This window comes from Vicugna pacos, chromosome 9, assembly GCF_048564905.1.
Source record: "Vicugna pacos chromosome 9, VicPac4, whole genome shotgun sequence".
Classification (NCBI taxonomy): Eukaryota; Metazoa; Chordata; class Mammalia; order Artiodactyla; family Camelidae; genus Vicugna; species Vicugna pacos.
Genome location: NC_132995.1, coordinates 36,378,170 through 36,404,923, shown reverse-complemented (window position 1 = coordinate 36,404,923; position 26,754 = coordinate 36,378,170). Strand labels below are relative to the sequence as shown.

Genomic DNA, 26,754 nt, shown 5'->3' with positions numbered 1-26,754 from the left:
TAACACTTAGCTGTATGCACTTTAGGCCAGATGGTTAGTTAGTTTACCTCTGGTTTCTTTCGGAATATGAATAATCCCACGGTAACGGTTTTAAGTGTAGACAAACTGTGCCTCTTGGGAAGGCTCATCCTCTCCCCGCCTCTCCCTCCTCATCATAGATATGATAACTCTTGTGTAATACTGCAAAAATAAGCTTTATCTTTCTTATTTCATACAAGAAATCTGCACACCAAACCTTTTCTGGTAGCTTAAAGCGCTTGCTCGGTTTGACTTTCTACCACCTTGATTCCTAAGATGTTATTTTGTTTCATTTTATTTTGAGGCCATGTATCTCCAGTTGCAGGTAGATTTTCGTCCTTTTTGTTTGTTTGTTTTTGTTGTTTGTTTGTTGTTTCAATCATTAACCTAGGAAGCAGAAAGGGAAATTCTTGGAGTGGATACTTAGCACTGCTTTGTACTGTTAATTCAGGAAACTCTGCAGTAGGAAACTAGTTCATTCATTGTCAGGTGGAATCATATGTATAGAATCAAAATTTTGGTTTAGTAAGGTGTGCGTGTGTGTGTGTGCACATGCATATATGTGTTAAACTGGATTTACATTTGTTTTGCTGTTGTTGGCAGGTGAGACAATATGTTCCTTGGGTAGATGCATGCTGCTTGCTTTTCAAAATCTCACTGAGGGTTATTGAAGACCATACATGTTTATTCCTCAGAATCGCTCATAAGCTTCTGTTACTTTTGATGCACACCATCATTGTAGGGAGAATTCCAATTATGAGGCTGCCAATGACTGATTTTCCTGATAAGTCAAATTCAGAAGTGAATCATGTCAATATAATTCATTTCCCAAATGCAGTGATTTTTTTTTTAAAGGAGAATTGAGTATTGATCTTCAAGACTTGAGTTAACACTTCGTGTTTCACTAGGAACTTCTGATTGCATTCCTGCTTCTACCTCATTGTCCTGCAAAGCAAATTGAGCCTCCCCAAGCAAGGGTTATGTTTTCTCATTTCATATAGTTCTACTTGGACAAGGGAAATCTGGATGAGGCGATATCATGAATCATTCAAAGAATATTTATTGAGCTATTTCTATGTGCCAAACACTTTTTCTGGCACATGGGGGCCTGTCAGTGAACAAAACAATGATCCGTGCCTTCAGGAAATTCACGTTCTGGCCAATATTGTTATGTGTTGAGCACTATTATAAAAGCTCTTTGTGGGCACAATTCTATTTGACTCTAACAATAGCTCCCTCCCGCTCTTGTGATATATATGTGTAGGAATATTCATACATATATACACATATACAAACAATATGTGTATAAAAGAGGTCTATACTCCTTTATTTGTCCAAGTCGAAAACTTCAAAAAAAAATCTCTGACAGATTTTTTGGTACGCTTGCTACAAACTCAGGCAGCAGAACTGACTGGGGGCTGTTTATAGTCATGATGCATCCCATTACTGTGACTGTTCACGTATTTCTCAGCAGAAATGTTAATGTGTTTGATTACAGGGTGCTGCCACCACTCTGCTGAGGGTTTCACTTCCTATAGTTTATCTACCTTCATGCATTTCTAAACGTGAGAACTTCTCAGTGCCAAAACACATCTGGCCTCTGGAGTTTGAATAGGAGCTTCTTGACCACATTATCTTTTTCTTTCTTTCTTTCTTTTTTTTTTTTTTCGGTACATGCAGAAATTGAGACTCAGATGGATTAATAAAGCAAACAAAGATCACAGAGCTAGAAAATGACCTGAATCTGAATCAGGTTAGGGATTCCCAAGGCCGTATTTTTACCCACCGTATCCTGTTACATCATAGTGACTAGCTACCATGTATTTAAACTATAATTTGCACTTAAGAATTATTGAATATAGAATGCAGAGTCCTTAAATTGTTACTTTCTGGATATTCAGAACTTCTTTAGCCAGCCCTGAGGCAAGGCGTTTTTATACCGTATGAAATTTGGGGCATACAATACGTGCATACATACATAATTGATGGATATTTTCTCTCTGTTTCTGTTAGTTAACTCTAAGGAGGCATATCGCACTGATGGTGTCTTGTGTAATATAAACAAACTTGCTATGCCCAGAAGAACTTTCCATTTTTATCTAAACAGAAAAAGTAATTAAATTGGGGTTTGTTTTAGGCTCAGAATCTAATGACTAATTTTACCTCCATTCTTTAAATGTAGCAACAGAGAGAGAGGCAAACCACGAGGCATTTATCATCCTTCTGCAACTTAGGAATACTTGAGAAATTCATGCTTTTGTGAATGACAGAAGTGTTGCTAGTGAACCTTCGGATTCTGAAATGGCCAAAATGCTCCTGATTCTTTATGACTGTTTTTCTGAATTAGCTGTTTCCCCTCTGTCTGCCATGGCCAATTCCCAAACGATCGTTAAATCTCAGTTAGGCTTATTTTCTGAAGGACTTTTTCCGCAAACATTTCCAATCATATATATTTACCTTTAAAGAAAATTGGTCCTGAATTATTACAGCTTAGCCTTTGAGGATCTTGGGTTGTAGCAAGCTCAGAATGCATTTCAGGTGACTGCTTCAGATTAGGAGTCAGACCGAGTGTGGGGATGACCCGTATCGGGGTGCCCACCGGTGCTTTACAGTGTTTTATCTCTGTGCACGCTCTTCCACATCTGACACTAAACCACTTCATCGCTGAGCTTCTCCCCAGGAACTGGCTGAGAAGCATTAGTTACTTATGAGCTTACCTGCTCTTTAAAAGGCCCTCCTGCGAGTCACCATGGTGGGAGCCTCGGGCCTGGCAGACCGAGTTCAAGCTCTGGGGCAGAGCCAGTTTTTGAGTGATGGGCTCTTCAGAGCTTCACATATACTCTTACATCCTCCATTGTCTGTTTTTACTATTTTTGGTAGGCAGCTGGATGCAGAGAAAGAACTAAGCCTCGAAAGATGGCCTCTGCAGTGGTTTGAATACTGGCTTTGCCACTTTCTGAATGTTAACCCTGGGAAAGTTACTAAAGCTCTTCAAGGGTTATCCAAGAAAGATAAATACAAGTAGATAAGAATAAATAAAATAATGTATCCATAGTGCCTGCACATGGCAATTGTAGCCATGATTGTATCCTTAACTCTGTGTATGTGCGCGTGCACGTGCAGTTGGAGTGATGGACAAATTGACAGTTACATAGGTGGGCGCAGAAATCTGGGAGCCTAAAAAAGGTCCTTTCAATCAGCCCAGGTTGCTTAGGATGGAGGTGATGTTTGACATTTCGGTGTGTCTTGCAGGGTACCTGTCACTTAGCCTGGTGGCGTGGGGTGGGATGGGATGGGATGTCAGGTGGCCCTGCTGGAAAGAAAGGCTTATGCCTTTGGGGATAGGGTGGGATGACTGAGGGCCCCCTCGATCAGAAGCAGCATAAGCCTGTGTATTTCCCATTGAATTCAAACAAAGTTGAAATTTGTGTTCTTAGCCTTCTCTGCCTCATTCTGTCTAAAATATAACTGCCCCCCTCTGAGACTTCATAGCCTTTGACTATGCTTTATTTCCCTCCTTCCTCATGATCTCTATCTCACATACTCCGTGCTGTATCTTGTTTATGATTTGTCTCCTACTAGAATGTAAGTTCTACAAAGAAAAGGATTTTGTCTCCTCTGTTCTTCACCGCATGATTCCTCAGGACCTAGAACACTGCCTGCACAGAGGAAGAGCTAGTAAATATTTTGCATGAATAAATGAATGACTAATTCACCTAAATAATGCAGGAATTTATAAAATAAAATAAACCCAATCAGCTTTAATACAAATGGCATTTTTCAGTCAAGGGGACAATACATGGTTGTCATGTTCTCCCTTTCTGTTGGTGTTTTAGAGACCAGCTGGGTAGTTTAAACAGTTTCTATATATTGATTTTAAAAGTCGTTTTTTTTTTTTTTGTGGTTTCAATAGTGACAATTTAATTTATTTTTATTTTTATTTTTATTTTTTATATGTACAGATATCCTTGACTCCATGTTTGCCTTAAGTTTTGTAGCATAAAAATTTCTGGTAGCTTATACATAAGCTTAGTGGGCTAACGTATTAAAAAGTGGTTTCTTAAAAAGTTAAAGAGAAGTAATAGACCTTCGTTCAACTGTAAATGCTTAAATAAATAAAGTCCCAGAGACTAGCTCCAGGAACTCATTCCCACTCCCGTCTCCTCCCTCCAATACCCCCTCCACCCCCCAATTCTGTAGATACTGAAATCACAAAAATCCAGGATGCTCAAGTACCTTATATAAAACGACACAGCATCTTAGGCCCACCTGTGGTGGGCGGGGCGGGGCGGAACCTCCCCTGTGCCTTTGCTTCTGCCAGATTGTGCTCCCTGCACTCGCCTCCGGAGCGTCTCCCACCGAGGTAGGCGTGGGCCGCACCCCTTGGCTCCCACCTCCCCGTTCCTCTAGGAGGTGTGAGCGCTGCCCCTCGGAGGTCTTCCGCTCCCCCCCCCCCGGGGCGCGGACGCTGCCTCCTCCGCCGCCGCGGGACGGGCAGCTCGCGTTTGGCCACGGGCCCTGGGCCCTCGGCCTGGGAGCAGGGGCGGCTGCCCCGCCGCAGCTGGGCCCCGAGGGCTCGCAGTGAGCGCTCAGTGACTGACCCGGCAAGTAAAACAGCAAACAAACAAGCAAGCAAACAAACAAACAAACGCGGAACCTCCCGCGGGAAGTGGAACCAGCTGGAGGAGGGCTGGCTGTACCTCACAATGTAAGTCCTTAACCAAAGAGATAACCAAACTCAAGTGCAAGTTATTAGGTGATACGGAGCTTTGTAATCCTTTCTCCTCTGAATTCAGTTTGTTTATTCAGGACCGACTCTGTGCCAAGCACTGCGCCCAGTCCTTGAGATACAAGGATGGATAAGTCACTGTCCGTCTTTCAAAGAGTTTTCAGTTTTTTGATGGAGATGACTCTCTTCTCATATTGTAGTTCAAGCATTCCCACTCCCACATCCTGGCTCTATTTCTTCCTTCCTTTTTTTTTTTTTTTAACTCTTTTTTAAAATTTTAATTTCTGTTTTTTAATTGAAGACTAGTCACTTACGATGTGTCGATTTCTGGTGTGCAGCATACTGTTTCAGTAACATATAGATACATATATTTATTTTCATATTCCTTTTCATTATAGGTTCCTACAAAATACTAAATATAGTTCCTTGTGCTATATAGAAGAATTTTTTTTATCTGTTTTATATAAAGTAGTTAATATTTGCAATTCTCAAACTTCCAGTTTATTCCTTCCCACTCCCTTTCCCCTGGTAACTCTAAGTTTGTTTACTATGTCTGTGAGTCTGTTTCTGTTTTGTAGTTCATTAGTGTCTTTTTTCTTTTTCTTTTTTTTCTTTCTTTTTTAAAGATTCCACATATGAGTGATATCACATGTTATTTTTCTTTCTCTTTCTGGCTTGCTTCACTTAGAAAGACTATCTCTGGGTCCATCCGTGTTGTTGCAAATGGTATTATTTATTATTTTATATGGCTGAATAGTATTCCGTTGTATAAATATACCACAACTTCTTTACAGTAATCTGTCAGTGGACATTTAGGTTGTTTTTGTGTCTTGGCTATTGTATATAGTGCTGCTATGAACATTGGGGTGCATGTATCTTTTCAAATTTGAGTTCCCTCTGGGTGCATACCCAGGAGTGGGATTTCTGGATCATATGGTTAGTCTGTTTTTAGTTTCCACTCAGTCTTCCATAAGGGCTGCACCAGACTGCATTCCCACCATGTAGGAGGGCTCCCTTTCTCCACAGCCTCTCCAGCATTTATTGTTTGTGGACTTTTTAATGATGGCCATTCTGACTGGTGTGAAGTGATACCTTTTTGTGGTCTCGACTTGGCAGTTCTCTGATAATTAGTGACATTGAGCATTTTTTCGTGTGCCTGTTGGCCACATGTCTTTGTTGGAGAATTGCTTCTTTAGGTCTTCTGCCCATTTTTGAATTGGGTTGTTTGTTGATGAAGGCTACAGAGTCCTGTCTGTGGAGGCTGTCCTCCTTTCCGGTGGCATGAAGCATTCCTGGGTGGGGATCCCATTATCTTCCAATGCATCTGCAAACTTTTGTTTGTGCTTCTGTTACAAACTGGACCAAAAAAGTCTTTCTGAAAAACACATACCAACCAACCAGACTCCTCTCCTGCCTCTAGTTCTCTGTGGAACAAAGTGGTTCCAAATCTGTTCATAAACACGTAAGTACTTAACATTCCACATTATCCAGGACCTCCAGTGTTGACTTTCTCTGCCAATTCGGGAAGAGAATAAGATGGTACATGGAACTTTCACTCTATATGTTTATTTGTTCTGGTCTTAGAAAGAGAAGGAAAACTCATGGTGGTCTTCATACATGAATCTAAAACTGAGACAGAAATCTTGTCCTTGGGATGAAATGTGCATGGACTCTCTAGGGTGGACTGCTTCATGCCATCATGAGAGCCCTTGGCTGGGAGTCAGGAGGGTGATTAGTTAAGTCACTCCATAAATATTTATTGAGCACCTACTACCTGCTAAATGTGGTTATCAATGGATCCTCAGCTCTGAGCAAACACAGATCCATGCCCTCTGTCATAATGGGCTAATAGGGGGAGACAGATGTTATAAAAATACTGACCAGAACACCTGTCATGTTAAAACTGAGATAAGCACTCTGAAGTGAAGGAATATGGTTCTTTGGAAACACCTACAGAGGAAGCTAGTCTCTGGCGGGATGATGTATCTTCTCTAAAGAAATCACTTTGTGAGCTGAGGTGCTGTACCACATGAACTAGCGCACAGGGATGGAAAGAGGCAGCATTCCCAGAAGAGGTCATAGCATTATGCACATGGCCATTTAAGAAGCTGAGAGAGGGTCAGGGTAATTGGAAGACAGAGAACTAGGGTTGGGATCTTCTGAATCAGGTAGAAGGATGGGCAAGGATCTCTTGGAGATTTGATTCCTTCTTTTTGCCTCTGCTATAAAGTAGCTGAAAGAGAAAGTTACACAGCCTCTCCGGGGTGCAGTTTCCTCACTTATAATTGTATAGTGGATTATGAAATTATATTTAAGATACAGATCCCTGTGGAACAGGAAAGGAAAGCAATATAAAAAAATGTGTGCAACATCTATCAATTTTTGGCCTGAGTTCCTTTAGCTCTTGTTCTGTGGTTCTGTGGTCCGCTGTTCCTCACACTGCTTTATTTTGGGAAAAAACGGTTTGCTTTCCAGGTGGTCAGAGATCTATACTAAATCCTCTTTCTTACATAAACTCCTCTGCTCTCTTTCCTCCCTTTTCCCCTCCTACCTGGGTTTCTGAGCAGTTCCTTATTTGGATATATCTCTCTCGATGGTGATGCCACATCTATTTATAATTCTCTCCCTCCAAGGCACTGACTCATTTTCTTTCTTTAAATTTGACCTTCTGACCTTCCCTCTTCCCTGTAACTTGGAAATGGTTTGGGTGGTGCTTAGTATGAAGGACACGGGATGCCAGATAATGACTCTGTATTGCAGTTTACGGTGTCAGCGGCTGGTGAGAAAATTGCACTTGACATGCCATTATTTTTGCTGGCCGTTTGCATGTTAAGAGCACTGGGCTACGCAGGCACAGCCAAATTGTATCTTCGGCCTTGCAAGAACAATTCACTGTCAATTTTCTGAGGCTTCTGCCTACTCAGACAGAGCCTATGCACCAATAATTCGGCAGGAATGCAAGTCAGCATCGCATGTCTCAATCTGGCTGAACAACAAGGGTTGCCTGCCTCTTGCCCAGTGTCCCAACTGTTAGAAATCTTTTGATGCTGACATAAAGAAATGGAGTAATATTAGCCATATAGGTCAGCAGAAGCTCTCAACATACACACACACGCACACACACTCACATGCGCACAGTCTATTAGCTGACTTTGTACATGAGTAAAATCCTGAGTCATCTCCTAATTCTTTCTGTTGGTGGCCCCAAGACTCTCACTCAGTTTCTTTCCACCTCTACTACGAAGGTAGCTGGAGGAAAAAGTCATACAGCCTCTCTTGGGCGCGGGCAAATTGTATCTCCGTTCCTTACCAAGAGGCCAGGTGAGAGTGTGGATAATCTATTTATCTCTTTAGATTCCTGGAAAAATTCCTGCAGACTTCTTACAAGAAAAGCCCTGTGCACTTTGTCAGTCCTTTGTAAGGGTCATCTCATCGAAGCAGGTACTTCTCCCACTCGAAGCAAAATGATAGTAGTCAAGTGTTTGTGGGTGAAAAGCCAGATTATGTAACCTACTTTATGAATAAAACAAACAAACAGAGAATTGATTCCTGTCACAAATACGAAGCCAAAGCTCAGAGGGAAGAATTAGGCAAACAGAGAGCCTGCACGACGAGGAAGGCTTTCCCTACTCACAGAGTAGTATGAATCATCAGAAAGTGATCAAGATTTAGAACATGGGAACATGATCACAACTGAATAAATGCCGGAAGCAAGATATAAAATGTGTATAGAATACAATGTAAAAATACATGTGTGATATGAACAGAGTACCTGGCACATACCTGTTAAGATACGTTTGTGTACATAAAAAAATACATGTAGTAAAACGTTAACAAAAGGATGACCAGCCTTATTCAGCAATTTCACATTCTGCTTTTACTCCCCCTCGTCCCGCACCCCCACCCACAGAGTCAATACTCTTGATTTTAAAAATTAATATAAGGAGGATCCTAATTATATATATAACCACTATATGGATTTTGATATAAAGATTTCCCCAATTGAAAACAACAGAAGTTATAAAAGCCCCAAATATATGATTCTATCTAATGAATAAATGATAACCATGTAACCTGCATTAAAAACAAAATAGTTAATTCCTGGCATTAATTCATACTAATAACTACCACAAATCAGAAAAGGGGAAAAATACCAATATATTCAAATTTTTTTCTAATACATGTGATTGGATTATTTTTTCCTGTTTTATAATTTTCTGCATTTAATTTTCTAGGCTATGCTTTTATTACATTATAAAACATAATAGAGTGAGAGAAAAATAAATGACAATGTTATATTCAATTTTTAAAAAAAACCAGGACCAGGTATTCCTAGCAAATTCTTGGGAATCATTCAATGTGAAACTCATTTAGTAAATAGAATCTTTTTTTTTTTTCAAACCACACCTGTGTTAAAGCTTTGGAAGACCCATCTCATCAGTCAGTAAATTAAAGTACCAGCATTATTTAATCATTTCTATGAAACTATGAAGAGAGGAAGAACAGCCATAGCCTTGCTGTACTGCTAAATGCGCGTTAAATGACTTTCACTGCCATGGAATAGACGACAGATTATCCAGAAAGGAAGATTTTGTATTTGGCCTTGAAATGGGAGACAACTATCTTTGGAGTCTTCAAGTAATGCAGTCAGCCTGCATGTTGCTTGCAACCATGCAATAAGTAAGAATAGCCTGCAGAAGTTTTTTAAGGTATGATGTTGTTTAAGATAGATGAAGGTGTTGCAGCATTTACAGGATGTCATTTGGCCTGGCCAGACATATTTTCTACGTAGCAGTTCCTTCAGTATTTCAGCATTTTTCATCTGTACATATTATTTCTGTGATAGTTAAATTCACCCCCCTAAACACACACACACACTCTCACCCCTTGGCATAATTTAGTTATGTGTATAGTCCTGTTCCTAACGAAGTCTTTAAATATTTTGATGTATAGTAAAAACAACGTTGTCAGTATTCAAAGATCTGAATATTTCACTAGAATGTGTGCATATTTTCTTATCAGCACCAGCTACCCCACCTCACATTTCAAAACTTGTTAGATGTTATATCTAAAAAGAGAAGTAAAATACACTTCATTCTTATTAATCAAAGCGGGATTCTGCAGACCACTGGCGGCAGCGTTACCTGAGAGCTAGTTAGAAACGCAGAATTTCATTCTTGCTGAATCAGAATCTGCATTTTCACAATACCCCCAGGCAATTCCTGTACACATTAAAGCATTAAAATAAAAACCCATGTTTTTAAAAAAAATCAGTCCATCCCAGGATTGTGCGAATCAGGCTTTTGGCTTTCTGTATCTAGTCTGAGTAACTTTTGAGTACCACTCAGTTAAACAAAAGGGTCCTGGGGCTGGTGTTTGGAAGAGCCTCAGGCAAGGTTTTTGGTGGAAGCTGCTGCTTATCTCATTTGACCTCCACGGGGCAGGTGCTGGACACAGGAGGCTGCCACACGAGTTTGCAGATTGGACCCCCTTGTACTGCAGGTGATGGCAGGGGGAGGCAGCTGTCTGTGGGCCCCCCAAGCTCGATTAGCTAACAGGAACTGCTTCCTGCTCAGATCCACAGACTGCTCTTTTTTTCCTGTATGTATTTACCACAACGTGGCAGATGTGCTCTGAAATCTGCAGAGCATCAAATGTCACTGGGCTTCCGCGGGAGACAATAGCGGAATCCAAATGAGCCTGGTCAGAAGGGCTGAGGAATATTGTGGGAACAGCGGGGAATAAAACACTGGATGCATATTTCTATTTCTCTCTAATCCTAAAAAAAATAACCCAACTGTGTTGCCTAGGTTTTTTTTTTTTTTTTTGCTATGAATATATATTGGAGACTGTGAACTTGGTGGCATTGGCCAGAGACATTAAAGTGGAGAAGAAAAGGAGGTTTAAAGTAACCAAAATAAACTGAGAATATCTATTAAATGTTTACTATATGGTAGACACTTTATAAAGCTTCCTTGTTCAATCCTCATGGTAATCCCTTGATGAAGGTACCAGCACCCCCATTGCCAGACCTGGAGACAGTCACTGAAGGGAAAAGTTACTTGCATTAGAGTTTCCAAGGTTAGACAAATAGTGAGTAAGTGATCAAGCCAGGAGTCAAACCTGGGTCTGGTGCTCTCAGAACTTGTTCCTGTCATCTTGGCAATGCATGATCACAGGTGAACCCATTGTGGGAGGAGGTCAGTGCTCTGGGCTGCCACCCCAATTTGCAGATGAGAAAAGTGAGGCTCACTGAAGTCAACCAAGGTGTGGTCTCATGACTAGATGTAAAAGTTTTAGTAAGATGTGAGTAAACATTTAGAGGTGTCTGTCTCATTGCAAAGCCACTACACCTTTTTCTTTGCATATATCTCTCTATGCTTTGCTAGTCAGAGACAGAGGTGGATATGAACCCCTTGAGAGAAGGAAAAATGTCCTTGAGGTTTATACATGTGGTAACTCTGTTTTATTTCCTTTACGGGGAGATGAAACTGCCACAGCCTGGGCCTGGGCAGGACTTGTACCGTGTACAAAGTGATTTGTGGGTTATTCTCCAAATGTCGCAGCTAGCCCCATATCTGTCTTTTTGTCTCTTATCATTTACAAATATACATTTAAGATGATGATGATGATAGAGTTAAGAGAAAAGTGATGAAGGAATAGTAGGCAGAGAGGAATATTTTATTGAGCATCTCAGGCATCTTGCTCTGTGCGTTAAATCTATTTGTAGATGTTACTGTCTCCATTTTGCAGGTAAGAAAATTGAGGCAGTGGGACTAAAGTGACTTCTCATTGGTTAGGTGACGACAGTGAAATGATTCTAGCTTTTTCCTGAGTTGGGCAGTGTTCTTAATGACTCCAGAGCTATTGCATTAAGTTCCGTGGAAGCTTTGGCCACAACTGGGCAATTTTGTGAGTTTCTTTTAAACTGAGAATGGCCAGAACAGTAGTATGAAGAGCAGAATGTTTGAATGGAATGGAAAAGAAAATCTTGTACACATAGACAGGAGCGAAAAGAAGACAAAAAGCTTGTACCCTGCAGTTTCTTGAACTAATTGTGTTAATGCTGAATAATTTAGTAACAACTCCCTGTACACTTGGAAACTGAGCTGGTGGACAATATTGCAGAGGCTCCAGAGGTGGGATCTGTAATTTACTTAGCTGTCTTCAGTGACTTCCCCGGTGCCTTTTGCAACGCCAAGAATCTTTTTTCCAAATGGATATGTGCTTCTCTGTTTCGTCTCTTCCTTGCCAGCTTTTATCATGGTGACCTTCCTCTGGACAGATCCGGTCACGTCCTTTGCTACTGGCGCACGCTGACCACTGAGAATAACCCCCTCATGCCTTGAGCAGATTCTATGAGGAAAAGTAATTTGGTGAAAGAGCAAACGTGGCTATTAAAAATGACCAAATCCTGTAACTCCTCGAAGCAAGCCAGGCTCCCTAGCCACTCAAAGGCTTTATTTAGAATGTGGCAGGTTTATTTATAGTAGAGTTTTCTTTGCTTTTATTTTTTATGTGCTTCTGGGAACCCAAAAGTATAAATGAATTTCTCATTGCAGTTTGCCTTTCGTCACACTTGTGTGTGTGTGCTTGCATGTTGTGAGTGTGTATGTGCGCGTGCGTGGGCCTGTGTTCTATTATTTTTCACTTCGAGCAGCGTTGCTCTGGCAGAGCTCATCCTCTGAATATGACCCTGACTTTGTAGGGACATTTGTAATCAGCCTTGGGAGGTGTTTTCAGGAATCATTAGACATTGTCGATGGTTGGTCCTATTGATCACAGCCACTGCTCCTCTCATCTTCTCTTCTGCTTTTCCTGCCATTAGACTCAGGCTGTAAAAGTCTCAGGTTTTTTTTATAGCTGAAACCAAATTCCACATCCAAACTAAACTATGAGGAATGCATTTCAATGTTCCCAGTTACTCCTCCATCCCACCTGGGAAGAAAGGTGCGAGTTGAAGCTGAAAGACCAAACAAGAAACGTGGAGACACAGCCAGCCCAACACACAAGTACCCAAACACAGAAGGAGGTGATGAGACAGGGTCAAAGAGACAGCAGGCCTAGGGCCAAGCAGCAGGTGGACAGCAGGACAGGAATCCTCAGGTACCGGAACTCGCGTTGCTATCACGACACAAGGGAGAAAACGTATAGAAAGTGAGTGGCTTTCACAGAAACGCAGAATTTAAGTAACAGAGAATCAGAAACAGAAAAAAAAGTGAAGTTGGGCGAAGGTGAGAAGTGAGACGGGGGGAAGTAGGGCAGGTGAGACAGAGGGAGAGAGAGCACACGTGTGGAGAGAAGCCACATGGGGAGGATTCGGGGTCCACTCAGTGACCTTCACCAGGCCCCAACTGGTTTCTTTTCGCCCCTGCGCAGATCGGCTTGTGCATACTTGTATGGCATTTCTGGTCACACAGGACTGTTTTTTGTTGTTGTTGTTATTTTGTTTTTTTTAAGACGTGATTTCGATTCTGACACGTGGCGTTTGCTGAGTAGCTGTGGCTGATGGGACTGGGCAGGAAGTCAGAACGAGCTGAGTGAACCAACGAACATCATGATCTTTCTTCTGAACTTCTCCAGAGACACAATTTTGGCTTTTAAAGGTATATACTCTCTAGCAATTGATGATAGAAACTAAATCACGGCCATTTAACCTCAAGTCAGTTATGGAGCGTAAGAATTCAATAATGAGTACCGGAGTGAAATCATCACATCATTCCTACTTGAAGATCAGGGCGCTAGTTTACAAAAGTAGTGGGAAAGGATTATGGATAAGCCTCTGGACCACTGATGTCTTCTAAAACTCTCTGAGAATATGGAATGGGCTTTTGAAACATTGAAATAAAAAAAAAACCCCAACATTTTATTAGAGTGTGTATTTCTAGTATAGAAACAATTTAACTTTTGCAGCTAATTTTGAATAATCTAAAATGGCCATAGAGGCTAAGGTGGTTTTGTACTTTTGCACTTTTACCAATGTATTTGAATAAATATATGTTTTAATGGCTTAAGAAAGGGTAGGCAAGTTGGCAGTTGAAAGATATGCATGGTAGGACCAGGGGGAAATAACACTTCCCAAGTGCCTAGTGCCTTCCAGGGTGTACAGAATCGTACACAGCTGTCATGTGAACCCTGTGAAACAGGGCTGTTACCATCACCACCTTCATGCCCGCTTAGTTGAAGAAGAAACAGGTTCGGAGATACTGGATGGCCAAAGAAAATGGGGAATGGGGAACAGAACGCAGAACCAGCTGGTTCAGAAACCTAGGCTTCTTTCTGCCTCCGTCGCGCTGCTCCCTCTCTGTCACTTTATTTGGTTCTTCCCTGTTTCCTTGCACATGGATATGTTCTTACGGAGTATGGGGAAAGTTCTGACCTCTACACAACACAATTTGTTCTTCTGAGTATTTCTCTTGATCATCCCAGTAACCCAACCTATTAGGGCAACTGGGATGGTGTTTCTAATGATCACACTGGCTGCGCAAGGTCCTTTGAGAGGTCTGTGCTGTGGTCATTCCTCTCCATAAGGACGTGTGTTGAGATGACCACTGCGGTTCCACATTGTGCCACAGAGCACATCTCTTAAGACTCAGACTCTTAAATCTTACAGCATGCCACGGCTGGGAGCTGGCAAAGGCCTGGATGAAGTTACCCTGTCAGTTCACCGTCCAGTCACGTGGCTCATGTGGTCTCTCTTAAATCCAAGGACTACAGTACTTCCCTGCATACAGTGCCAAATGCAGACTAAGAATTTGGATTCCTAATAGTCATCCTCCCAGGGGATGTTACTGAATGAGGCTTGCAGAGGAATGCTTAGCTTCACATTATTTAAGATTGGGTTCCTCAGTGCAGACTAGCACCCCAAGTTCTAGAGGATGCGTAGTCCAGGCTAGGAAGCCACAAATCCAAGAATGTTAGAGGATTCTTTTGTTAATGTTTGAGGAAGGCTGTTGCAGTCGAATCTTTAGGAATAGATTCACCAGGCCTGTCTCACTTGGCACTTCAAGCTTTAGGGTACAATTTCATCCCGTGACCTGGCAGAGAAGCTTTGTTAAATTTACAAGGAAAGTCAGTGTGCCTGGCAACTGTTCCCCAAGAGGCGGTAAGGAAGGAGAAGTCTGTGTCTGAAGTCTCCTCTCTCCTGAGAGATCTTTTGAGGTAGCTTAAGAAAGGATTCCCACTTTGGAATTGGACACTTCGGAGGGTTTTTGCAAATGCAAAATCCTCTGATTCTGCTACTCTCTAAGCACCACACGTTTCTGGCTTTTTCCTTTGAATTTAATAAAAGTGTCCGCACAAGGAAAACTTTTCTAACCCGTCAGGTCAGGTCAGAGGTTGAGTTAAGTTTTCATTCCGCCTCCCCTGAAAGCTAAACATTAATGTGGCTGGATGCAGAGTTTCATTTGAACCTTCTTCCTCCTAAAGGACTTGTGTTTTCTGTTTTACAGCTTATGATTGCAGGCATGTTGTTTTACCCAAACCAGCTTTTTAGGATTTGGATTTGCGGCTCTCGGAGGGAAACTACCTCGTATGAACATAGAGACGCATTTAACACAAAATTAGGAGCTGATGTTTAGTACACATTTCTGAAACCATTAAGAAATTTTCAACACAATTTCTGTCTTCTGTTGTTATAACCACAGTGGCTAGCCTATTTTTTCTCCTCTGTTTATCCCCTGAGATGAAGAGTTTGTACCGTTCACCTTACCCTTCTTCACCTCCATTGACCTCTGTTGGTCAAAACTACAGGCTCGTTTAAATGAGAACCATGGTAGCTCGGAGTCCTGTGGTAAGGAGTTCCTCTCTCATGTCAGACCAAGCTGAGTTTCACATCCTGTCTTGACAGCCACACAGCTTGGTGACCTTGTGTGTCCTTTGATCTTGTTAAGCTTCAGTTTCTTCATCTAGAAAATTAACTTGTAAGATTTCTTTTCCCTTAGGATTCCCCAGGCAGTGTGATAGCTTTATTCACTAGAGGAGACTAAATAGAATGGTATTTATGACTATTTTAAGCATCCACACCTTGACCTTTTTTTTTTGGTCATTAATTAAAGCCTTTTCTGATTGTCACTACCTAGAAGTTGTGAGGTCCCCACATTCCTTGGCCATACGTCCCTCATCCAGGCTTCTAGGGCCCTCTGAGCTCCAACATTCTGTTTCTCAGTAATTCTGGGTCATCTAAATGGATGTAACACCGAGCTTGAGGAAGGAATAAATCTCATGGAGTAGAAGGGGCAGTGCTTCTGTAACACGAGCGCTTTGTCTTCTGAAGGCAGAGATGAAAGTATATGCTTCACTGGAACTTCCAATGTTCAGGGAGAAGAAAAGTCAGAGCGAAATGATGGAGGTCCTTATGGATAGGCAGACATTTCCAATGCGTCAAGATGTTACAGAACAAACAAAATAATTACTTTGAAGATAAAGTGAGGATGGGCTTGGAGATGTTTACCGGCTTTCAACTTCCACCACTCAGGGACCCATCTAATTAGGGAGGGATGGGGAGCATGGTGGTGCTGAGTTCCGCCTTGCTGCAGACCCTTGGTGAATGCTGGTCAAGGGGACTGTTTTCTTTTGAGCTGTGTGGGAGTAAAAATGATTCCCTGAAAAAAAAAATACAGTCAGGCATTACAAAGTGTTCTTGGCATACAAGTATAGAATTGCCATCATCATAATGTGAACTATGATGAAATATCAAATCTATGGCACCTGGTACGGAGATTGCATAAAAAGAACAGCATTATTAGAACATACTTGATAAAAGCTATTACATTGCAATGACAGTGCTATTCAGTGGCTGTTTTTTTGCATGTGCAAATTTTCAAAAAAACCTTGATCTTCAAACTCTTGAACAGGCAAAAAACGTTCTATCATTTTAGTATCTGGAATTCATTAAAATAGAAGCTAACCTTCAGTGGTACATTTTACAAATACTGAAGAGAAGGAACCTTTCGATTCATGATTACTTAAGCCTTTCACACCCCTTCCACACAAGTGTACCAGCAAATCCCACACCTACACAAACAATTACACTAACTTTCTTAGTAGTGGATAATTATTATGCTAAACATTTCTGATAAATGTGTTTTTAGATAGAGTGATGGTTAAATCTATTATCTAAGGTGAGCTGTATTATCCCATAAATTCACCTCAGGTTTGGACTTTGTTTTTATAAAAATGAGGTGTTTTACAAGAAGTTCATCTCTAGACCAGACTGTCTAGGAATTACAATTTCCATTCTATACTGCTTTCTTAAGGAAAATAGGAAATCTCATTGCTGTTAATAATAATGCCAATGACTGACATCTTAGACACTTTCTGCTAGCACTGGCATAAACACTACGGCGTATCTCATTTAATACTCACCAAATCCATACGCGGTACCTACTGTAATACCTTTCAGTTTGTAGACATAATCAGATCTAATGAGGCTGTACAATTTGTGTAAGGTCAGCCAGCTGAAAGTTACTGAATCAAATCTTAAACAAAAATGTATTTGCCGTCCGATTTTGCCCTTTGAAACTTTTCTCATATATAACCTCCCATACAATAGTTGAAATTCTTCGGTAAATTGTTCACATTCTGTTATTTCATCAAACATACACACATGCTCAGGACCCACGAAATGAGTCAGTGACGTGGAACATGGTGGTGCTGAGTTACGCCTTGCTGCAGACCCTCAGGTGAACGCTGGTCAGGGGCACGACCTTTTGAGCTGTGTGGGAGTAAAAATGACTCCCTGTGACACATACACAAACACAGAATTTAGAAACTAATGTGGTGGTCCACAGATTTATTTACTTTTTATTTTCCAAATCAAATCAATTGATTAACGTGTTATTCTGAAGTACTGACAAGTTATTGGGCAAAAGTAGAGTAATGTATTTATTCAGTGGTATTTACTGTGCCAGAGCCCTTACTGAGGTGATTCAGACGGCGGCAGGGACTCTGGATTGTTGTCAAACCCAAATTTGTGTGCACGACGTGCAGTGAGGCCAGATACACCGTAATGTCAGAGTCTGGAGCAGAGAAGGTTTATTGCAAGGGTGCATGCAGCATGGAAAACACGTGGTCTGTGTTCAAGAGATCTGAACTCCCTAGTGGCAATCAGGCAAGGGTTTTTTAAAGACAGCGTTAGGGCAGAAGGTCATAGGATGACCACTTAGACGGTCCACGTGATCAGCTCATGGACCTTCTGATTGGTTGGTGGTGAGGTAACGGGGTGTGTTTCCTGAATCTCAGCCTTCTAGTTCCAACCAGTCTACTGCTTGTGGTCAGCATGTAGTGGCCACCCTCCATCTGGGTGAAGGTCTTAGTTTTTGTAGAGCAGCTCAAAGATGTGCATCAGATTGTTAGATGCATCCCTTCGGGGAACTAGATTTCCTATGACTCTGTTGTCCTAATCATTAATTGCTTGTGCCTGCTCTTTGGAACTTGGGGAAGGCCCGGGAAATGAAAGTCTTTTTTCTGCAAACAAGAAACGGGACATGGAAAGGCTTTTGTTCCCGGGACGGCCCAACAGGGTCCTGTGCGGTCTCAGGATGACATCAGCTTTCACTCTGAAGAAACGAGGTAGAAATATTCAACAGTGGGCTATACACACTTTAAAATAACTTAACTGATTTTTTTCCTATAATATCCACTCATCTTAGCAACAATGTTGTTACCAGCTCACATGCGTTATCCAGATTTCACATCACCCCTGGAAAAGAATGAACAATCAACCAGCTTGAAATGGAAGGATTTCTCTCCTCTTGACTCTGTAACAGAACACATAGCTTGAAGCTAGTGCAACTTTCTAGGCAGGAAGAGAGAGGATCACTATGTTAATCATTACTGCTGACAAGTTAAGCCTCCAGTCAAAAGCAGAATGTATAGTTTGTGTATTTACCTCAGGCTATTTGTCTCCATGGGGTAACTTTGAAAGGAAGTACTTACAGCAGGCTGATAGCCATATATATCCACACAAACACACACACACACACACACACACACAAAATTATGCTCATGTCGCAGTGGATTAACCGAATTCCACGGCTTAAATTATCCCCCTGGACTCTGATAATCCATCTCTCCATCCTAACCCAGAAATCCCAAGTAAATCAGATGAAGTGAAGATTCCATCCAAAATGAGTTGCTGTTTGATGAACTTTAACTGTACTTATTAAGCACAGGGTGGGAGGTGGGAAATGACCTGAATGCGTTTCTCTAGACCTTTCTCCACAGGGTTGGGAGTGTTTGTCAAAACGGCTGTTCCAGTCTAAGTCTCTGTTTCATCTGACTCTTTTTTTGTTTTTCAGTTTTAGAGCTGGATATATCATCCCCCTGCCCGTAAAATTTCTGTGTTTCTCCATTACCTGTGTAGCTGAGTCCTGAATCCCTCCCTAGTCTCAGTCATCAGCAGTTACCATTAAGTGACCTGAGGGGATCATTCAACCTTTACTATTGAAAACATTAAATGAGTTGGTAGGACGTAGGCAGCACTGCTGTATAATTATTAACTGTAACAAGAAGAATGAGAATAATTATTATTGTTCACCAACAAATAACTGTTACTACTTGTATCACTACCGCTGCTGCTAAGACCGCCAAGGAATTTGTGTCTACAGATACTAAGAAAAATAGTTAACTTTGATCGGCAACCTTGTGAGAAACAGAGGTCAGAGAAGTGAGAGAGGAGTTCAGTTAAGATGTCACCTAGAGGCTGTGTCTCTTCTCTGTACTGTGACGTCTGCTGTGACCTCCTTCCATTCAGTGTTTGGTGGATTGGGGTACACAGTACATGTTTGCTAATCGAGGTATCTTTCTACCATTTTCGTTGTAACTTTAAAACCATCTTACCCAAGTGGGTGCTCAATAAATACACTTTTTTTTCCTTCTCGCTTGCTCTCACGACATTTCGAAAACCAGTGTACTCTGAAGAAGTGTAGCATGTGCTCTCTTAAGCCATGTGTTTCCAAGCTGAGGAAGGAATTTATTTATAACTTTTTTTTCTGAAGGAACATCTCAGTCTTGTTCTTACAGTATCCCAGTGAGCACAATATGAGTATCTGAAATACATTCAGAGTTGAGTGTCTGTATATTACTTTTTCCAGGATTCTTTAAAATCATAATCACTACCTGGCACTTTACACACATTATCTCATTTAATTCTCGTAATAAACCTAAAAGTTGGGTCTTATTATCTCAGTTGCATAGTGAGAAACCAACGTACTTCAGGAGGAAAGGCAAGTTTTCTAATGGAGGGAAGACAGATCTACCCCTACTGAAAGTTGTCTATCCCTCCACTCCTCATGCTGCCTATTTTAGAAGTAGCCTGTAACTTCTGTGACTTCCATAATCCTTTTACTCAGAGTTTCTGCCTCCAGATCTCCATCACTCCAGTCTCCAGAAGATAAGATAAGCTGGTAAAACTGTAGTGGAGTTGTGTTTCAGACCACATATATGTGACCATGAGGAAGTGCGACCTCTCTGAGCTCTGTTTTTCAGCTGTAAAATATTTGGTCAGTGTATGTTTCCGATTAAATGAGAGAGCACGTGGGAAGTCCCTAACAGCATCAGTCATACGATAGGCTACTCTTTTTATTGTTCGTACTCTTCTGATTAGTGTTAACAATCAGATCATGTGGAAGCACCATGAATCATTAAGATTTTCATCCTTCTAAGGCGGTGTATTCATTCTGTTTGCTAATGAGACTCTTGTGCTTAACTAAACCTGTCTGCCCACTGTCTTAGTTTTAGCTTCCATGTAATATTTATCCCCCTTATTTCTTAGAAGTGAATTTCTCCCCCCTCCCCCGTTTATTGATTTCATTAAATCTCTTGGCACAACAAGTCATTAGAATAAAAGATCTGGTCTTAAGAGAAAACAGTCTTTGGAACCAGAAATGTAGTTTCATTCCTAAGATCAAATAGGTGCCTGAAGGAAGCAGAGACTTGAATGTCTTTTTCAGGTGACAGATACCTTCTTTATGGTGGCAACATTGTGACCCACCCCAGAATCTCTTGGATTCATGAGCCAAGATTGAGTATCTCAGGATTCTCAGTGATGGCAGATGATGGGCGTGATTCATTTATTTACAAAATAAGAACTTGAGTACAATTTAGAAGATGAAGCAAGAAAGGGCTGCACTGAAGTTCTTATCTGCTTCCTCTGTGTCTAGGCATGAGGGGGCCTGGTTGAAGACAACATGGTAGATTGGGAAGTCTTAAATTTTAGACAGTTCTGGGTTAAAATTCCGACTCTGCCATTGTGTTAGTCAGGGTTATCTGGGAAAACAGAGCCCATAGAATATATAGAGATATATGGAAAGAGATTCATTCTGAGGGATTAGCTCATGCATTTATAGAGGCTGAGAAGTCTCATGAGCTGCCAGCTACAAGGCTGGGGTCCAGGAAAGCCAGTGATGCAGTTCCAGAACTAGGGGAGTCACTGGTGTAAGTCTCAATCTGAGTCCGCAGGTCGGAGAACTAGGAATGCCAGTGCCCGAGGGCAGAAGATGGATGTCCCAGTTTCAACTCGGAGCAGTCGCAGCCTCCCTCCACCTTTGTGTTCTGTTCCAGCCCTCAGTGGATTGGATGATGCCACCCACGTTGGTCTTCTTTACTCAGGTTACTAATTCACATGCTAATCTCTTCCAGAAACATCCTCACAGGCACACCCAGAAACAATATTTTACCATCTATCTGGACGTCTCTTAGCCCAGTCGGATTAATGCATAAAATTAACTATCATAGCCACCATATGTACTTATGCAAATAACTAACCTGATCTCTTTGAACCTCAGTTTATTCACCTGTCAAATGAAGCAAGTATCTCGTAAAAATCTGATGAACAGCTTTAGTTATTATTCGCCGCAGCAGGCCACATTTTATTGTGGTTTAATTTCAACTTGATGGAAAAGTTGGAAGATTTATACAAGGATCTCCCTGTATTCACGAGTTGTTTATGTTTTAATCCATTTGTTTCATCATCTGCTATGTATCTACCTATGCATGTTATATTTTTCTTCTGAATCACTTGGGAGCAAGTTGGGGACATTTGTCCATGGCTTCAAGGTACTTCAGTGTATTTTCTAACCACAGGATAATTATCATAATCAATAAATGGGACAATACTGTTATGCTATGTGTGACTGTAAAATTTCGTCAGTTGTTTCAACAATGCTCTTTATAGATGTTTGTCTTCGTTGGTCCACGTCATGATGGCGTATACCTGCTTTTAGTTGTCATATCTTGCTAGTTTCCTTTGGTCTGAAACAAATTTTCAGTCTTTCTTGAAATTTATATTTTGCGAGATGAAAGGCCAGCTATTTTGTAGCATGTTCTTCAATTTGTGCATCTGATAGTCCCTTGTGATTATATACATGTTACGCATTGTTGGATGAAAAACTTGTAAAAGTGATGTGGCGTTCCCCTCAGTGCATTGTTTCATGAGATGTGTGATACTAATTTGTCTCAATATTGGTGATGCTAATTTTGCTGACCGTGTTAAGTGTCTGTTAAGTCTCTCCTCTGTAAAGCTAGTATTTTCCCTTTCATCATTAACAAGTAATTTGTGGGGAGATATTGTGTAAAAATTATATCCCTCATCAGACTTTGATCTAACAGTTTTAGCATCAGTTGGTGATTTTGCATGTCCGTTTTTCCTTCCATATTTATTAATTGGCATTCTTTTTTAAGGAAGTCCATGATCATTTGACAACTGTTCTCTGTTAGAAGGAAAACATAGTAGAAGCAAGAGAAAATATTGGGCTATAATGATCAGTGCACAGTCTGTAAGTGCCTAGAAAAATAACCAGTATATGGGAACCTGACCAGTCATTTTGACGTCATGTGCAACGCGGTACAGGTGCCGCCTCAAAGAAGTTTGCGTTATGTTCTCATTCCAAATAGGATGTCACAGTTTTAACTTCAGACAGTACACCATAATGCAGGATGTGGAGTAATGGGGGAATCCCTGGTAATCAGCAGTCAGCTCCAGGAAACTCTAGGCTGGGAGAGTTGTGTTTAATGTAAGAATTATGAACTGTTTTTAGAAAATCTAGATCCTGAGAACAGACACTAGAAAACCAGAGAGGGATTATTCTAAAAAAAAAAAAAAAACCTCTGTGGTCGTGAAATATTCTTTGAAGAGTATTAACCTCATTTATGGAAGAAAGCAAAGTTAGATAGATTAAGCTACCTAGCATTTCAAGATTGTTTAAACTGTAGACCCCATTAGGGATCTAAGAAACTACCTTGTTGCTGTTATGTAATGCAGTTTGTCTGTTGAAAATTCTTTCATAAATTAAATTACCACCGTGAGTTTCAGTTAAAAGTCTCCCTACTTGGCAGCCATCTTCATCTAGAGCTGTGTTTGTGGGAAGCTTTTGGACTTGAGAATGAAAGCTGATACAACTGTAGGGAATATTACATAACTTCATATATCCCCAAGGAAAGCCTGTTGTAGCTGAGCATTCTTAAATGTGCTATGTTACGTCCCCAAGGAATGCACTGATGCTCTTTTAAGAAAGGAAGATGCTAAGGCAAGCCTTTGCCTCACCTGGGTGCAGGTTGACAAGAGTCTTTAAGTGCATGCATCCTGTGACAGGGGCCAGACTCGCCCCGCTGTGTGGTGTTTGCCACTTCCCACCATGGCAGTGAGAGAGCAGTGTTGTTCAATTAGGAGACATGATTCTTCCATCGTGGGCTCACCCTCAGTCCCGATGCAGTTATTTTTATCTCTGCTTCTGGGGATTGGGGTGGGTGATCTGTCAGATCCCTTCTAGCTCAGATATTCTCAACTAAGAAACAGAGAACACGCTAGTGAACATTTCCACAGGCCTTGAGTTTTGATGAATTTATCTGCAAGGATGGATTAGGTTTATTTTTCCTTGTCTCCAGGGGAAAGAGACATATGTCTTTAAAGCTGCTAGCTGGACTGTCTTTTCAGCATGATTTAAGAACACAGGAAACTTTCACACAGGATTAGAATCAGTATGAGCCGTCTAAAGTTTCCGTAAATTCTTTTTGGAGGATAAGTTGATGAGACAATCAAGGGTGGATGGATTATATCTACTGAGTTGCACAGGTAAGATGAGAATTTGTGAGATTGAAGGCATCTTTTTTTCTCCATTTGGAAAATGCATCTGTTAATTTTGATTGAACAATAATGAGAAAACATATTATCAAATACAGCTATAGGCAGTCAAGTCTGCCTAGCAGAAGCTGTTCTGGTCCAGTTGATCTGAATGAAGAAGGAGACATGCAGAAGGTAACAGGAAAATCAGACGTGCCACCTCCCAGCACAAGCTCATCTTTGTCCTTGGAATCTGAGAATTAGACGATTTTTGTGGGAAAACAGGAATTGCTTCCAATAACCTCTAACATTATTTGTTTTGTCTAGTTTTCTTGTTCTGTGTTTCCTTTTTTATTATAGCTTTAGGTAGGTTCAATCCTGGGACATTATCTCATTCATAATCATCTATCAACCAGAAACGCTTCCTGTGTTTCACAGAGCAGAATGTTTTCTTTGTATGTATACCAGGCCTATTCCCTCTTTAATAAACCTTTACCCACAAGGGCCTTGGCGAGGAACAAAAGAGCCAGCATGATTTCATACAAGTAATCACCTTTGCTGAAACTTGGTTCATTTTTCTTAACCTCCCTGGGACCTTGAGTTAACTTTCAGTCAGGTCTGTTTGCTGAAAGTAAGCACTGTGGGACACAATTAGAACTTCAATAAGATCGTAGAAGGAACTAGAAATGGGGGTGGTGGTATCCTGCTGCTTTTCCCAGTGAGGGGTTCCAATATGGGGAGCAAAACTGACTGCAGGAGGATAGATGTTTGGAAAAAGGAGTTGAGAAACGTGCTCCACCACAGTGGTTCTGAAGGTTCCATGAGCATCAGAATCACAGAAAGGGCTCTTTAGAGCTGGATGGGGGGGCCCCACCCTGAAAGTTTCTGATTCAGCACCTCTGAGATGGGGGTACCAGTACTCTTAATACACCCCTAAAATGGATTCATTTCAGTAGCTTTTGTCTGTAGTGAAGAGAGTATTGGATTGGAGTCATAAAGCTTTTTACATTCAGTCAGTCATCTGATGAATTTTTCTTGGCCTGTAATAGGTAAATTATGTGCTATGCCCTGTCAGTATAGAGATTAATAAGTCACAGTCTTGTATTCCAGGAAATTAATAGTCAACTAGGGGAGGCACTCAAGGAAATCCACAGCCTCAATACAGTATAATAAAAATCTAGTGAATGTGAGTGTGGGTTTGCTATGGAGAAGTATAGGAGCCCTGCCTGGCTCAATTTGCACCTGGGGCCTTGAGTCAGGGCAAACTTCTTGGTAGTAGAAATTGAAAATGAGTTCTGAACACCATCTAGAATTTATTAGAGGGTTGATATTGCAAGCAGAAGGGATAAAGGTTAAAGACACAAAGGACTGAAATGACAGTGCAATTTTAAAACAGTAAACAGCTCAGTGGAAGTTGAACATGAGATACTACTGAGGAACTTGCCTCCTCCATAGCTTAATCACTATTCACTTCCCAGTTGTGAGTTTTGCCTGGTATTCTTAGGAGTTTGCATTTTATTATGTGTGTGATAAGGATGGTAGAGTCAGAAATGAAATTTTAAGCAGAGGAGTAATGAGATTAGATTTCCGTTATGAATGCCTGAATACTTTATGATACATACATCTATTCTGTGGAATACTATACAACTGCGAAAAGGATGAGGTAACACTATATTTGCTGTGGATTGGTCTCTAAAACAAGATGCAGAGTAGTGTTCATAAAATGCTTTCATTTGAGTACAAAGAAGGATGAAAAGGGTATCTGCATTAGCATATGCTTATGTCTGATTGGAATATTTCTTTGCATAGGAACACCGTACATGCACAAGCATGTGAAATATAACTTGATAGCAGTAGTTGCCTCTGGACCTAGGTGTTGGAGGACAGAGGTCAGTAATGGGAAGGATATTTTATGATTTGCATGCTGTTATGTACTATTTGACATGATTTTAACATGCACATATTTTATTTTTGTTATCACATTTACTACTACTCCAACCATTAACAAATCATTTTAGAGAAAAAAATATAACCATTATAAATATTTAAAAAAGAGATTTCAGGAGGAAAAGCTAAAGGGAGCAAGGTCAGTTGTCTCTTCTTTCAGTTACGTTTTGAGTAGTATTTGAAGTTAGAAATACAATGGTGACAGATTAGATGGAAAGGAGGACGTTGTTCTGAGAGAGTTACACATCCCGGGTGTTTTCTGAAGTCACTGTGTACATCCAAGAGTTTATCTTTGCATCCTGTGTATGTACATTAAAAACAAAACTCTGTCTTCTTTACCAGAAGGTAAACTAACTGAGGGCAGGGGGTCTATTTTTCTTGTTTACGTCGTCACCACTTCCTAGGTAAGGGCTCACTAAATATTATTAGATGAATAAATTACAGGGCTGTAATTTCTTGCCTCTGTTGAAGTTTTATTCATTGAATCACATATTAAAGCTATATATACTCACCTGAGTGTAGAGCCCAGAACGGAATATATTCTTTTCTATCGCAGAGGGGTATATTCCCTTACATTTTATTTCCTGTACAGATGACCACCACCCACCCCTCCCCCAACAAAAAGGCTTAGCACATACTCTGCTGGAAGCAGGTGGTTGCAGGGATATATTCAATATATTGACTGGCCAACAGTTTAGAAAAGCAAAGCATAGATACCCCAGTGTCTCTTAAGAGCAGCTTGCCTCTCCAAAGCAGTAGATGCATTTTGGGGTTGCCAGTTTCAGGAATCAGATTAGACAAGAGAGAGAAATCTTGGCTAACTCCCAGGTTTTCGGATTCAGCTATTAAAAGGGCTTGAACATCAGCCTCATCCCTAACTTGCGTTGTTGTGAGCAAGCCTCATTCTCTCAGAAATTCTCTCCTGCTCACCTGTAAAATAGATGACGGTGTAGTCTCCATCTGCTTCCAAATGTTAAGTGCCATGTGAAGTGAAATACAG

General features: G+C 40.9%; 1 protein-coding gene across 1 annotated transcript in view; it reads left to right on the top strand.

Moving 5' to 3' along the window:
* CDH8 (cadherin 8) overlaps nt 1-26,754 on the top strand; it is a 312,089-nt gene that overhangs the window by 16,496 nt on the left and 268,839 nt on the right. The window lies entirely within an intron of this gene.